The 16,052-nt window shown below is 40.6% G+C and overlaps 1 protein-coding gene across 2 annotated transcripts in view; it reads right to left on the reverse strand.

The window, feature by feature from the left end:
- LOC309407560 (BEN domain-containing protein 5) overlaps positions 1 to 16,052 on the reverse strand; it is a gene marked incomplete at its 5' end in the record, with an annotated part of 952,618 nt that overhangs the window by 451,747 nt on the left and 484,819 nt on the right. The gene's annotated exons all lie outside the window — the stretch shown is intronic.

Raw genomic sequence — 16,052 nt, forward strand, 5'->3', positions numbered from 1 at the left:
TACTGTCTTCTCCCTAACTTTGTGTCTATCTGGCATTGAAGATTATACTGTCCAGTTTAATTTCTCTCTCCTAATCTGCTCAATAATGTCTGTGTTACTTTCATTTATTGTCAGCCCTATTGATCTTTTTCTAATCTAATTCTCATCACTGCATTCACTGTACACCCTGGATGACAGCGGAAAGTCCTTGAGGAGGAAACATTGACTTGGTATTCCCTACTATGAATGCTCTTCCATTGATATTATGGCTGATGAAACTCCTTTACAGACCCACAATTTCTCTATAAGTAAAGCTTCCCTGCCTAAAGTATATGGACACAGTTGATCATCCACTGAATATACTTGAGGTATATGCCCAACAGTGAATGTGGCCTGCTGGGAAGCTGAGTGGGGTGTCAGGCTGAAAAAATAACATTTTCTAAAAACCTTCCTGGCCTTCAGTCCTTAACTCTTGTACAATGCAAATCATATTTGGGAGAAAATTCATTCCTGTCTGCTTTTATAGGTTCATTCTCTTAACTCTGACAAGTCATTCCAAGTATGACCTTAGCAGTGTGCTTGATCACATTTGCTTTATCATCAAATACTAAGGCCAGCTTATGCCAAGCCTTTTTCCAGGTGTGCCAGGGTGACTGTAAAAGGGAGAAGACAACTCTGCTGCTGCCTTGTGTCACTTCCACAAGAAACATTCAGAAATGCTGTCCCTACTCTGCTGGGGTCTGCTCAGCCCCCCCTCCTCTCCCAGGGAGCAATAAAGCAAAGTAAACAATAGTGTAGGCAAAGGATCCACCTCCCCAGTGGGAGCCATAAGATGAAACGTCTCCTAATGAGCTAAATTTTATATATATCCTGTGCCTTAATCCTGATTCATATATACAAAGCTATGAAATGCCAGGGCTTAGCACCCACTGGGCCAAAAGCTTTGCTTACATTTCTCAGCACAACTGGAACTCCAAATGCTATCTAATGAACAGCTAGAGCAGAAAAGATATATCCAAAGCCTATACTGTGTGAAAACTCCTCTACTGGGAAAAAAGATGGAATATAAATACCCTGTGTGAAAGAAGGCTGCAAAATGTAGAGATTTGGAATAGAGAGAAAAGCACGTAGCCCAACTAGCACCCAGTCTTAACTTGAGTCTATTAATTAGGGTAAAAGTAAACATTAAATAAAAACCTAAGTATATTCACTCGATTCTGTAGGAAAACAAAAGCATACAGAATAGGCTCAACAAAATGGGAAATAAAATGAAGTTATTACAAGTGAAATGTTCAGTTTGTAACTTTTTATGGTTTGGACATACCCCTCAAGCTGGCCTCGGAAAAAGCAAATTAACTCCAGTTCCAGGAAATCTTTGTGTATGTGTTGAACTTTAAGCACGAGTTATTTCTCTGACTTCAAGTGGAGCAGCACTGATCTTTTGCATCTAACACCTAACTGCTGCAAGGGATTTGAAATGCCACCAGGTTCTTGGCACTGGCTCCACCCAAACGCTCTGGGCTGCAGCACGGTGGTTACTGCCTGACCGGTGCACTGACGGAGAAAAAATTGCTCTGCTCTGACCTTCAACCGACCTTGAAGAGGTTTCTCTAATTTAGCTCGGTGAGGAAAGTCTGTGCACACTCACCCAAGCCGTTGAGAGGAGGGAACAGCAAAGTGCATTCCAGAATCATGCATTTAAACATGCAAAAATGCACTAATTATGGATCCAACCACTCTTCAGAAATTCAAGCCTGCTCTCAGATCTCAGGGGCTAGCGCTCTGCTGTTTGCAGGGCTCAGCTGGATGCAAGCAGTCTAGTAACTAGATGGATTTTTAAAAAAACATACAGACACACTTATGAGTAGCTATAAAAGCACCAGAATTTGAATTTAAAGGGGGAGACAAGTGTCACAAAGATTAATAAAATAATGGCATCAGAAGTATCATGGCTGTGGGGCTTTATATATTTGCTTCTCCCTTCAGTGCTGAAAGATGCAAATTGCAGCTGTTGCCTCCCTCCAGCACGATCACCCTCCCTGTTTTGACAGATTTCTTGAAATACTGATCCCACAAGGTGTCTGGCTTTTTTTGTTCTGCTTTTAGTAATTTTCCACTTCTCAAACACCTGCCCCTGCAGAGGTGCTTGGGACTACCCCAACCTTCAGGTAACCTACTGTCCCAAGAATTACAGCCTGAGCACGGAAATGTAATGACTTATCATCCTGGTCTGGGGAGAAGTGAGAGGTTCCCATATCACTGAGGCTGGACTTCACCTACGTTGACAAAAAGGCATTCCATGGGTAATGCTAAAACGATTTCCACAGCATCAGCTAGAATTTATGAGGCCAACAGCAAGATTCCCTGTATCACCACGGTCTCTCTATTGCTATAATCCTGTCCTACCCTTAAGGGGCAGCATCCTCATTTTCACCTTGCTGCCTATTTGAAAGCCCAGGAGGCCGTTGGTGATTCGTACCGGCTTCCCACTTCGTGCAGTTTTCCATCCCTGGTGCTACCCAGAGGCACAGTCCCTGCAGTGCATCAGGGCTCTGCAGCAAACCTGCAGCAGATCATGTTCACTTCCACAAAATTAACACAATCTTTAATTAATGCAATAAGCACTGATGAGTAATAAATCATATTAAAATACAAGGAAGGCAAATTTTTAATAAATTAAGCATTGATTCGCTCAATAAATATTAATCTACTAAGCATCAAGAATTCATTACTTTTTAGAAAACCAGTTGAAAAACCTCGCTGGTGAGCTGGTCTAAAGTGTGCAGAATGGTCCCTGTTCACCCATAATATACACTTATTTTTAACTAATTCCTTAATTTATCAAGTTAAACAACTTGCTTGAAAGCAAGTCTGGATTATTATTCCATTGCTGTATGCAATTTGCTCGACACAGATTCTAAACTCACCACTCGGATCGTTTCCTAAATTTTTCTTAGTAACTCCCTGCGTACCTCCTTTCTCTTTCTTGATGTTAGTGGTCTTTAAAATATTTGCTGACTGGTGTCATTAAATTTTCACCTCAATTAACTCAGCAAGAGTTGCAAAACTAGAAAAAAAATTGTGTGGGGGTGTAAACGAGCTCATTCATTTAAGTTTAGCTTATCTACGAGATGTTCTTTCACACTTTGCTCTCTGCAGAATTTCTCCAACCTTTTATATAGATGTGGGATGTGCTGCACTTGCTTTGACTCTTATCTACAGATTAGCAAAAGAGAAGGAAAAAAAGCCAGATGCAAAGATGCCCCATGAGACTGATATGGAGCTGTTTCTGTAGCAACCGATGATTTTCTTCTCATGTAAGAATGAGCCTAGTCATATCTAATTCTGAATGTATCTGGGCCTCACTTGCCAGCCAAAGCTGTGTCAAGTATAAAGTCAATATAGTCAGAAAGAGTGATAAAAAAAAAAGCAATTATAAAGTCATCTTTGTGCTCCTACACTCCTCCCCCAGCCGGGATCCTAAAGATATCCTTACCCATACCTTCTCTCCCAGCACATCATCTCCAAGCACCCAACATCCAGCGGAGCAGGTAAGCGGAGATGGAGGACACACAAGGCTGCCGGGCTGGAAGATCCTTCAGCAATCCCCGTGCACCCACATCCCAGGAGACAGCTGTGCTCTGGCAATGGTTTCCCTAGGCTGCAAGGGCATCTATACCTGCCTTTCTCTGAGTCTCCGTATAAAATGCCTAAGCTTGGAGCTGAGATCAACTTCAGCTTTAGAAAGCTCTTGTTGGGTTTGTGCCATTTCAATGCCTTCACTCTACGGGCAGTATTTTCTGTAGCTATGAGCCTGAAGGCAGGCTGCCCATCTCCCTAACATCTCCTGCCACAGTCCACCCACACGAAGCTGGAACTGACTCTCTGGGACCACAGGAGGACTTTCTCTTCCTAAATGTATTTCACCCAGACTAGTCTCTGCTATGGATCTTTTCCATCTAATTTTAACGTGGCTTGAATAGGTATCTCTCCCTACTACCTTCAATCTACTACGCAATTCAGCGGGTTTAAAATTGAAATCAGGTGCATGATTTTTTTTTTTTTCCTGGAAGCTTTGCCACAAGTTGTTACGAATTGTGCCTTTTCCTTTTAACTTCCAAATTAGCACTTCTCTTCTATAAACTGACTGTGTCGATATAAGAGTAACTGAAACGGGTGCATCTTCTCACACAATAAAGCTAAGTATGTATTGAAGGGTTTGCAGAGGTGGATTTCACATTTCTATGGCCTTTATTATTGCCACACTCTGTAACATCAATGGTTTTGAAAGCTATCATCTAACATTCTATCATGAAAGAACTCAAAAGTTCAGAAAAAGATCAAAGAGATCCCAAGTGTGCAACTTGGTGCCGTGTGGATGGCACAACGCAGCTGCCCACAAGCACCACCATAAGCCTCCTCAGTTTTGCACTGGAGGGATTTAGTGTAGCGAGGTGGGAGGAGGGAGAAGGTGCAGAGTGGGGGAAATTAAAGGCTGTGTCCCAGTCTTTCACATTGCTACCTGATGGGTGACAAGCTGCGCACCTTGGTGCGTTCTGCTCGTATGCAAAAAATGCTCCTGTGATAGAGTGTAAAACCTTCTTTTAGTAGTTTGCTGTTGGACAGCTTAAGAAATATTCAGGATTAATCAATATCTGGAGAAAACTTTCTAATGAAAACTTGGATAAAGGAAAGTGTTAGAAAAAAGTAAATATACATCAACGAGCATCTCACATCTGTCTAGTTTCTCAAATGCAAGTTTATCTACTTGTACCCTCCTTCCCTTCAGAGTGCAAGACTTATCTTCAAAGAGAAACTCTCGATTTAAGTAATGACCCCAATAAGCTACTAATTCAAATGCTGTTAAAATGGATAATTTGATATTTAAACCTTTCTTTTGTTTTAAATCACATTATGCCAAACAATAGTCTTTTCTTTCCCTCCTGAAACCACAGACTTTTTTTCATATAATGAAGAAAGATCTCATGTTTTGTATCTCCTTTACGATTAGCTGCTAAAGTTTCCTAGTATGATAAAATGAACCAGTCAGCTTGTTGACACTTGGCTGGGATTTTAGTAAATTGCATCTGATGTAGCTTACTCTGTAGAATCAATTATTGATAATATAGGTGTGGGAAAACATTTATAAAGTGGTTTGGAATATGTTATCACTCATGCTAAGAGCTATAATAAGCATTTTAAACCATTTTAACAGTGACCTCTACAGACATTTGATCTTTGCAATATTTGGTAATTTGATTCTGGTTTAGGATCAAAACCAAGTCCAAACGATGAAAGGCAGTGCCGAACCATTAAGCTGCTTTACTCATCCTTCCAGTTCAAATGTTCTTCTAGTTAATATCTGACACCTGCATATTTATTTCCAAAAACCTAAGTGCCAAGGAAATATGGTACTTTCTCATTTTTCAGAAACATTGCCAAACAAGTAGCTAAGACCTCTCCTCCTCTCCCCTTTTACTATTTATCTCAAGAACACATCACTCATGCATAATCTATTATGTATTTACAAGCTTCGCCCCAGTTCTTATAGTCCTGTTGTGCTCGAAAGCTATTTAAAAAGAACATTAATACAATGAAAGTTAAGGAAAGATTGAAAAGCCGTGCGAGGTATCTTTGGGCATACATACAAACACTGTTGTACCTACGGCAGTAGTAGTAGGTCATAGCCCCAAAGACTTGCTGAGCAAATTACTACCAAAAGCAGTAGATCACTGTCCTAAGTAACAGCCGTGGGGGGCTGAGCAGTTGCACAGCAGAGGCCATTTGAAGTGTGCGTGCCCGGTTTTATTGGTTGCACAAATTCACAGTCTGTTCCACGTATTCCTGAGTGACATCTACTGGTGCTTTATCTATAGGTTGCTTTATTTACATATAGAGCACTCATAAAGATAGTATCCAGATTCTTACCGAACCACTAGGAACCAAAAAAAAAGCCCATCAGTTCACTATAAATATTTACAATCACAAGAAAAAAGTCATTAAGACTATCTTATCTCTGGAAGGAAGGAGAGGAGGAAGGAGCCGCTTTGGAATGAACTGATCCTTAACTTTGCCAATGAGAGTTATGATGGCAGAATGCCTCTTAAGTTTTCTGCCCTTCTGCATCTGTAAAATAACAAGCATCCTTACACACCTCAGTGAAGCAACACAAAGGTAGATTTGTAGCAGCTTTATGGTTTGATGCTGTATACTATGCATACACAGCGCACCTTCTCAGATGTGCACGTAAAAGGAGATCCTTGATTAGTTAATAACAGTCTCTTTTTAACTCAAATCAAAATATCGCAAGCAAATCCAATCACTTTATGAACCCAACTGGCAAGCTTGACTCAGAGCTCCCAATTTCATAGGCCATTATCCTCCTTGTTAATTCAAGCCTGAAATGCTGAGACAAATTAATGCACAGATAGCCAGTGCTCTAGTCACCCTGCAGCCTGCGTAGAGAATGAGTATATGGAGTACATACACAAACACTGGTATTTCTGCCCCAATAAAGACTAGGGGAAGAGAATGGATGGTATAGCCTATACCTTGTCTCTGCCTTGTTCTGCTCTTCCCCAAGAGCTTTGGGTCTGCAAGACATGAAGAGAATAAGGCCTGTTTCTCCATAGTCTGACCCCACATCCAGGTTGGAATCGAGCCTCTTCGTAGTTCTAATAACAAAAAGGTGGCTGTGGTTTTCACAGAATTATAGAATCATTGAGGTTAGAAAAAACCTTTAAGATCATCAAGTCCAACCGTTACCCTAGTACTGCCAAGTCCACCACTAAACCATGTCCCTAAGCATCACACCTGCATGTCTTTTAAATACCTCCAGGGATGGTGACTCAACTGCTTCCCTGGGCAGCCTGTTGCAATGCTTGACAACCCTTTCGGTGAAGAAATTTTTCCTTTTCTGTTTTGTGCATGTTTTAAGTGAAGCATATGTACTTATACTGCAAGAGTTCAGGATCTACTCATTCCACAATTTAACCCAGCATTTTAAAGGGTTTGTTTTGGTAACAAACCACCATGCAGGTTTCTCATAGTTTGGTGTATTATTATGTAAATTGCAGAGCCATGATTGTGACTTCAATTACTTAATGCCTATAAAGATTACTGTAACACCGCAAACAGCAGATTATGTCTTAAAGTACATAGTAAGCAGCAGGAACTAATAAACTCTTCTCTTTAAATTTTATTTATTTTGAAAAAACAAGTAAACAAGGAAAGGAAAAACCATACAGACCACACACAGTGCCATTAACAACCAAAATCTATACATGATGCGGATCGCTTTAGGCATTGCACAGCCATTCTTCAGTTGCGAGTTCTTGTCTTACGTTAAGTCTTACAAAGGAATGGAGCAGCATTAGTGAAAGCAATTATGAACTTTGAGATTCCACCATTTGTTGGGGGGGGTAAGCAACAGTGTTCAATGAATGTTTAATTAGAAACAAAGCATATCTACCTATACCAGTAATGGGATATTGACTGACTAGCCATTGTTTATGGGCTGTTTTAGATAACAGACAAGACAGATTAACCCCCAACATAGGTGATTCTGAAACTAAACATGCAGCTGTAGGAGTCTGTGATCACACAATAAGGGAGGCACAAATCTAGAGGTTTATGTCACTGCTCTGCTCCATCTGGACCTTGAGATTGAACTCCAGCTGCTTACACCCGGCTAGGAGGGCTCTGACCCACAGATCATTTTTCCCAAACCTTCTTTTCCTGTGTGTAACTAAATGTTTATTGAAACTGGGACTTAAGTTCCAACATCTGCATCCAACCTGATTAGTTTAGCTACCAGCTAGTAGCAGTTGTCCTACACTCTCTATGTCAACTAATAATTAATTTAATAAACTGTCATATGCCAGAATAGCCAGCACACTGGTGGTGAGAAGGCTGACTTGGGTTCAAAGAAAATACCGTTAAAAAAAAAAAAATCTATGAAAAGAGAAAAAACCAACCACCTAGAACTCTGAGAAAATTACTTGGGAAGTTTTCTGAAACACGAGAAATTTTCACTAGAAGAGTCCTTCTTCATAAAAAGTTAAATACCTTCTTGTTTGGGGAGCAGCATGTGTTTGCACTTGGTTTGGCTCCTGGTTTGTATTAGAATTCTGCTCAGGGCAGCACTTAACTGGAAAACAAAGCTCTGAAATACAGCACTGACATGATCCACTTCCTAATACACCTGGGCCCAGCCAAAGGAAACACATCTTTGATAAACTTTTAAGAAACAGGACTCCTGTGGTTTCACACCATAAGGATAGCAATACAAATGGAAGGAAGGAAAAGACATGTAAAAGATGCAACACATGAGTAAATTCCTTCTGAATATAAAATTTCCCCCAAATGATTGCATTTTCATGCATAAAACTTATGAATTATGTGTTAAGAAGTCCCTATGATTCAGCAACAGAGTGAAAATAAACATGACAGAACACAACTTCTCTAGTTGTCATTTTCTCTGACTCCCTAGAGCCTAAATCCCCCCCCCTCCAAGAGCTCCCTGCCTTTACTTCTGATTTTGTGGGAATAATCCGGTTGTGTTTATCTTAGGCGATATTTTTTCTTAGGGTGTTGGAGTTTGCCTGAGATGCAGGTGAGCTGTGTGAGAACACAGCACTGCAATTTCCAGATCATAGCTTCAGTGGTTGAAGTTATTCTGCAAACACTCAAGATATATTCCCTTTCTGCTGAAAGATGGAAATATTTAAAGGCCACTAAGTGACTCATATACAATGGTAATGCATGCCATTTTATTCAGAAGAAAACCTCAATAGCAGGTTGTATTTCTGGTGTCTTGCATTCAAACGTCTCAGAAACGAAAGCATTCAACAGAACACAGTTCAGCTTTATGAGCAAACGAAATTTTCGCCTGTAAGCCCAAATAGCTGGGCTTTCTGTATAACACAAAGCAGAGCAACGGTTGGGAGAACTTTATGACTGCAAAATGGTGTGCATGAGATCTACAGGCTATATCATGTCCAAAATCCTTCTGTAGTGATTTCCATTTCTGCCATCACCATTCAGTTTCAAAGCTGCCAGTCTCACACCTACAGCTCCATGCAACCAAGCTCTCAAAAGGAGAAGACAGGCCTTATACTCTTTTGAAAGTTAGTTTTGCACTTGCCATTGCTATAATTGTATATATGTACACACCGTCCTGGTTTTAGCCAGGATAGAGTTAATTTTCCTCACAGAAGCTAGTGTGAGGCTGTGTGTTGGATTTGGGATGAGAAATTGTTGATAATGTGCTGATGTTTTGGGTTGTTGCTGAGCAGTCAAGGACAGTCCAGCTTCTCGTGCTGGCCTGCCAGCAAGGAGGCTGGGGGTGCACGGGGAGCTGGGAGGGGACACAGCCAGGACAGTGACCCAGGCTGGGCGAAGAGATATTCCCCACCATATAATGTCATGCTCGGTATATAAAGCTGGGAAGAAGAAGGAGGGGGTGGAGGGACGTTCGGAGTTATGGCATCTGTCTTCCCAAGAAACCGCTACATGTGACGGAGTCCTGCTTCCCTGGAGATGGCTGAACACCTGCCTGCCCACGGGGAGTGGGGAATGAATTCCCTGTTTTGCTTTGCTTGCGTGCGTGGCTTTTGCTTTGCCTATTAAACTGTCTTTATCTCAAACCACGAGTTTCCTCACTTTTCTCTTCCGATGCTCTCCCTTGTCCCACCGTGGGGGAGTGAGCGAGCAGCTACGTGGGGCTGAGTTGCCAGCTGAGGCTAAACCACGACACACACATATATTGCATATATGTATATACAATCACAGACACATATGAATATTCATGTATGTGCATGCAGGTGTGTGTATACCAAGGGGTATCTATTGACTTCTGCATTGTGCAGGGAGGAGTAAACCTTTATAAAATTGTATACACATGCCACACTTGCATACAAGGAATCAAGGCAGTGCGCCCAGGTGGCCAAGAAGGCCAACAGCGTCCTGGCCTGCATCAGAAACAGTGTGGCCAGCAGGAGTAGGGAAGTGATCGTGCCCCTGTACTCGGCACTGGTGAGGCCACACCTCGAATCCTGTGTTCAGTTTTGGGCCCCTCACTACAAGAAGGACACTGAGGTGCTTGAGCATGTCCAGAGAAAGGGTGAGGGGTCTGGAGCACAAGTCTTATGAGGAGCGGCTGAGGGAACTGGGGTTGTTTAGTCTAGAGAAAAGGAGGCTGAGGGGAGACCTTATCGCTCTCTACAACTACCTGAAAGGGGGTTGTGGCGAGGTGGGTGTTGGTCTCTTCTCCCAAGTAACTAGTGATAGGACGAGAGGAAATGGCCTCAAGTTGCACCAGGGGAGGTTTAGACTAGATATTAGGAAAAAAATATTTACAGAGAGTGGTCAAACATTGGAACAGGCTTTCCAGGGAGGTGGTGGAGTCACCATCACTGGAAGTATTAAAAAAAATGTGTAGACGTGGCACTTTGGGACATGGTTTAGTGGGCATGGTGGCATTAGGCTGGTGGTTGAACTTGATGATCTTAAAGGTCTTTTCCAACCTTAATGATTCTGTGATTCTGTGAATATAGGCTATGTATTGTAGATACGGAAGAAAAACCTAGGAAATACTCGAAATTATCACACCTATCCAAGACCAAGCTAGCATTTTGTCACCAATAGAAATACAGCAGCACACACATTTCCTAGCTAACGAAGCATCTCTTTAAGGAGCCAAAGGAAATCAGTGTGAGGGGAGTCAATGGAACTGATTTCCAGTGCACCAAACTGGAGGGTTTAAATTTCGCACCTTGAGCTCTAAGTTCACCGGCCTTCCACTCCCGTCACATTCACTTTTCTGTTCTGTTTCCATATTTGCTCCATATTTTCATATTTCTCATTTGCTCCAGCCAGCTGAAGGGCTATAGACCAGTTTCATCTGTGTTTTCAAACTGCTAATATTATGGGAATGTAAATCAATAGATTGGAAACATCCGATTCTAAAGACTTGCACAACAGCTAGACAAAAAAAAATCAGTATTTTTTCTTTCACAGTAAGGGGGAAACTAACTCCATCCCTCCAAGTTCTGCTTTGGCTGTCAAGGCATCATTACAGCTGAAGACTTTTCTGTAATAGGGACAGGCAGGAGGGAAGGGGGAAATAACTGTTTTCACATTTAATTTAGGAGGAATACTTGATCTGAAAATCTTTCCCCCTCCATACCGTGGAAGGTTGCTTGTTTATTGTGTATAAGTCAAGATAGCATGATCAAAATAATAGTGAAAAGTTAAATTAGAATCGAGTACGTATGGACAAATATACAAATTTGTATGTCCAACTATTGTGGTCTCATCTAATTTCAAACTTTTCATCTAATTTCAGTTTGAGTCTGTTTGCTTTCACAATCCATGGCAGTGAGTTATTTTTTCTGTTGCTCAAAAAAAAAACAAAACAAAACCAATTTTTTTTTTCCAAACCAGACCACTGCTTGTCATATTCACTTAACAAAAGATTCAGAGCATCGCAGTCATCATTCTTCTAAAAACTTCATATTTAATTACAGCCAGTGAAAGCACTGTCTGGAGAAGTCAAGTGGCAGCAATGAGCATGAGCTGTCCTGGAGGTAAAAAGAACAATCTTACTTTCCAAACAGACCCAATAATTCTTTGTAGTTTTCTATGGCACATGCTAAAATAATTACTAAATCCCTGTATCTGAACATCTTGAGCCACAGAACCTGGAACAAGGTCCACTCAGGCTGCAAACCATATCAAAACTCCCAAAAACTAACAGGGCAGCATTGAGACTCCTTACAGAAGGTCAGTCTGCCCTCGTATGCTATCTGGTGTAATTCCTGTTTAATCTATGGGCGGTATCTCTAGAATTGGTAATATAAACAATAAAATGGAGGCTCCTGGAACCAAGGTGGCATTTAGCTCTATACATCCAACTTTGAGCATTTTTATCTCACTTTTGCAATTTGGCATTTTAGCCCAAACCCTTCACCCAGGTACTTTAAACCGTGAAAGCCATTCCAGAGGCATTTTTATTCACAACAGTTGGAGAGCTATACAGGTTATGTGTAATATCTCATATTATATTAAAGGAGGAAATAAGTTTGTCTCATCAGAATCACTGAGCTGAAGTAGCCTGCCCAAGATCAGCCTTGAATGGAGATCTGTGCAAGAAAACAAGACCATCCAGATATTACTAGTTTGTTCCTCTCTCCAGTCCATGTCAGGTTATTCTGACTAATAAAACAGGAAATAACATTTGTCCCATACACTGAGCAGAGATAAGAGGTCTGAAATTCTCTTTTCATTAGCCTTGCTGCTAACTGCTTCAAATTAGTGTTCTTTTACAGTTGTTCTACAAGCAATTCCTTGGGACCTGCTATCTGATATATATCTAATAGTGGTTAAAAAACACAGAACAAACACTTGTGAAAGATCTGCATGGTGACTGAAAAATTCAAGCCTGTTTTCAGAAGCACCCAAAGCACGGGGTCTTCAGTGGAAGAAGGAACCAAATGCCCTATTAACCAATTTTGAAAAGAAACTGCTAATTTTGCGTCACAGATGTGCAGTTGCTTCAAGGTTCAGTCCAACCCAAGGCTGAATTTCCCCACTTTCCCCTGCTGAGACCATCACTGAAGATAGATCGTGGCTTTCAATCATACCTCCAGAAGACAAAAGTTGATATTTACCCATGTACATTTAACAAACATTTAACTGAGAATGTAGTAACTATGTCATGAAGCTATTATGAAGCAGTTGTTCTTTAGGCTACACAGAAAATATATTTATCTGAATAATTTGAAAAGTGGATGTTTACCTATGATTTGTGAGTCACTCTGAAACTTCCAGTTTTCAGAAAAATATAGTTCTGCTTTTAAACTGCTTCCATTGCCTTATTTATGTTCTTCATTAATTAGAAGAAATCCAAGAGGTTTCCAAACATTCATTGAATATTAGCCTTAAAAATTAATTTTCTAGACATTAACAACAACATTTACACACTGTGTTTGGAAAAGCATTTTGCTTCCCCAAAGAGTATATATTTTTCTAGTTAACAAAAGAGCTCTGGTATGGCAGGAGTAACTCATGAGGAAGTATCAGTCCATCATTTCAAACCAATTTCACAGTTGCAGGAAAGGTGAACAAAGTTTCCATAGGTGAACCTGTGAGGAAAATTTATCCCTGTTCTTACTTTGAACTCTACTGTCAGACAGCTGTATTTCAGGGTAGTTTTTTTTTTTTTTGTTTGTTTTTTTTTTTAAGAAATACCAACACAAATGTAAATGTTCCAATTTATAGTGGCAAAATTAAATGTCAGATTCATTCCTGTTCCCAGTGAGCTTAAATTTTTCTTTTGGGCACTGAAGACAGAGAACATTTTTTTTCTCTAGAAATGTAGCTCCCTCCGCCACGGTCCTGCGGGTTCAGGTTGCAGAGGAGATGCGGGGCCGGGGCAGGAGTGCGCGCGCCCTTGCCCTCGCCAGCCCCAGCCTCCGCAGAGGCAGACGGGCGGTAGCAGGCAGCTAGTTTGTTCCCCACAGACCACTCCATAAGAGAAGTCTCTCTACTGTGGTAGCCATCAGGTACATATCTGTACTCATTTACAACTGAAAAAATACGAGAGCTCAAGTCATTTTATATCCCCAAATAGACAAAACAGTTCAGACAATACAATAGAATCAGTATTTTCAAATGAGCTTTTTAATGAAGTCTGAATAGATTTCCAGACCACATGCTCAGAAAACTAAGTAAAATCATTGGGGATTACTGTTTAGATTGGATATCAGGAAAAATTTCTTCACCGAAAGGCCTGTCAAGCGCTGGAACAGGCTGCCCAGGGAAGCGGTTGAGTCACCATCCCTGGAGGGATTTAAAAGAAGCGCAGATGTGGCTCTTAGGGACATGGTTGAGTGCTGGATTTGGCAGTGTTAGGTCTATGGCGTTACTCAATCTTAAAAGGTCTTTTCCAACCTAAATGATTCTGTGATTCTACAAAGTTCCTTGAACAAAAGAAAAAAAGAAAAAAATATGGTCTTAGGGTAGAAAAGGCACTTTGTAAACTAGGAGCTGGCAAAGCAAGGGGCAGCAGCAAAGAAAGTGTTAAGAGAACTGGAGATTAAAAAAGTGCCATTAGGAAGCTGGCTGTGAAGGAGATTACCAGAAATAAGGCAAAACTTTTCCTAAAAACAAATAAGGAAACAAACCAGCTCACCCAGCCCTCTGATCAGCAAAGCAATCAGAACCGTTAGCTTTCATCCACCTCGCACGATAAACCTAATCTCAAAAAAATAGTTAAGTTTTGATTCAAGCCACACAAAGCTCGTTTTTACTGGCTTTTCCTAACTGGGTGTTTTGAACTCTGAGGAACATGAGATTTTCTAGGTTGGGGAGGGTTTTAGTATTGCTACTGTGTCAGTTTGAATTATGCACAGATTTTTAATTATGGAACTGTTCCTCTACTTATGATGACAGGCACATTCACATCATATAAAATTGGGAATGGGGAGAACTAAACAAAGCCAGTGAGTTCTGAATTGATCACCTAAAACATCTGCTGTATTGCTCAGGAATTGCAGCACATATGGTATATAGGAGCATCCAATATTTGGAGGCACACTACCTATGCAGAACATCCATAAAATGTCAGAAACACCCATTTTGGCCATTTCAGTCTTAACTGTGAATGTATTTCTTTTAAACTAAATGCATAAAATTATTTTGGGGTTGATTTTTCTGTTTTATCAAGTACTTTGATTGCATTCGACTTAGCTCCTGTCCTAAGTCTCCCGTATGTTCCTGTACAGCACTGAGAATACTAATAGTATTCAAAAAGACAACAAGACCATAATGGAAAAGAGAAATAAAAGTTACCATCTAAATGTGATCCTTCCTAGCTCAGCCAATCTACTCCTTGCACTTATTCTGAATCTCACTGCTATTATGGTACAATAATCACCCAGCAATCTTCACACAAGACCTATTAACGACAAATCATCAATATGCATTTCTAAACTGGATTTTACTCTGGTGCAACAATCCTGCTATGTAAAACTTCAGTCTTGCCAAGAGCTAGGATGTGACATTTTCAAGAACAGCTGACCTAGGAGTGAAATAGGCACCCAAATGCCTTTTAAGTGCTAACGTATTGTTGAGAATCTGGTTCTAAGCATCAATATCTCACTAAAACAGGTCACACTGGAGCCTCTGAATTTGCATTTAAAAACAGTAAGGCAAATATCTCAAATGATCAAATAAAAATATTTTTTAAATCCTACTGCCCAATCATTGGCTTTGAACTCCCATGAAGTTAAGCTATTTTGTAAGCTTGGCTTTGATTTGGGGGAGATAAGAAACACTGGACTGTCATACCCAGTCAGATTACATCCCGCTGGAAAAGAGCTACTGCGCAAAACGGAGAAAATGTCGAATGGTGTACTGGAGCCATGGAGTCATAGAAGACGTTAGGTTGAAAAGAAATTCTTCAAAAGAGAACTAGTCTAGGGAACAGTACAGGTTCAGAAAAGATGGCAGAGATCACCTAAAATACTTGTAATTTCTCTTGGCCAGAGTTCCCTTTAACCAGTTCAAGCTCAGAAAGAGGTAAGGGTGAACCATGAATCAAGACTTACAAGGTCTCTCTGGTAAACTTATTATTTCTTACAGTTTCTGTTGCAGAACCCGAGACAAAAGCTTTCCCCCTAAAGATAAACATTAATAAAAGTGCCTGTACTTTCTCGCTGCGTTAAACCTACTCCACTGGTAAAAATCAGTGACAAGTTACATAATTCTCAAAGTGCCTCCCAAATTTATTGAATGAGTCCCTACAAGCAATTACAAATAAACCCAGCACTAATTTACCCCTTACATCATCAGACAAACTTGAAAGATCCTACTCATCCTTCTCAGATACTATCTTTCAGAAGAAAAAAATCATCATTCTGGGATGGCTAGGGTGCCAGTTTTGAAAATTCCACCTCACATAAAGACAGGGCAGCATGGAACCCAAATTACAACACACAAAATCATGTATCTTCTTTTAAAAAAAGTTCAGTGCACAACCAGCATTGTCCAGTTTGGCAGGATCATTATTT

This window comes from Phaethon aethereus, assembly GCF_964289735.1.
Source record: "Phaethon aethereus genome assembly, chromosome: 8".
Lineage (NCBI taxonomy): Eukaryota > Metazoa > Chordata > Aves > Phaethontiformes > Phaethontidae > Phaethon > Phaethon aethereus.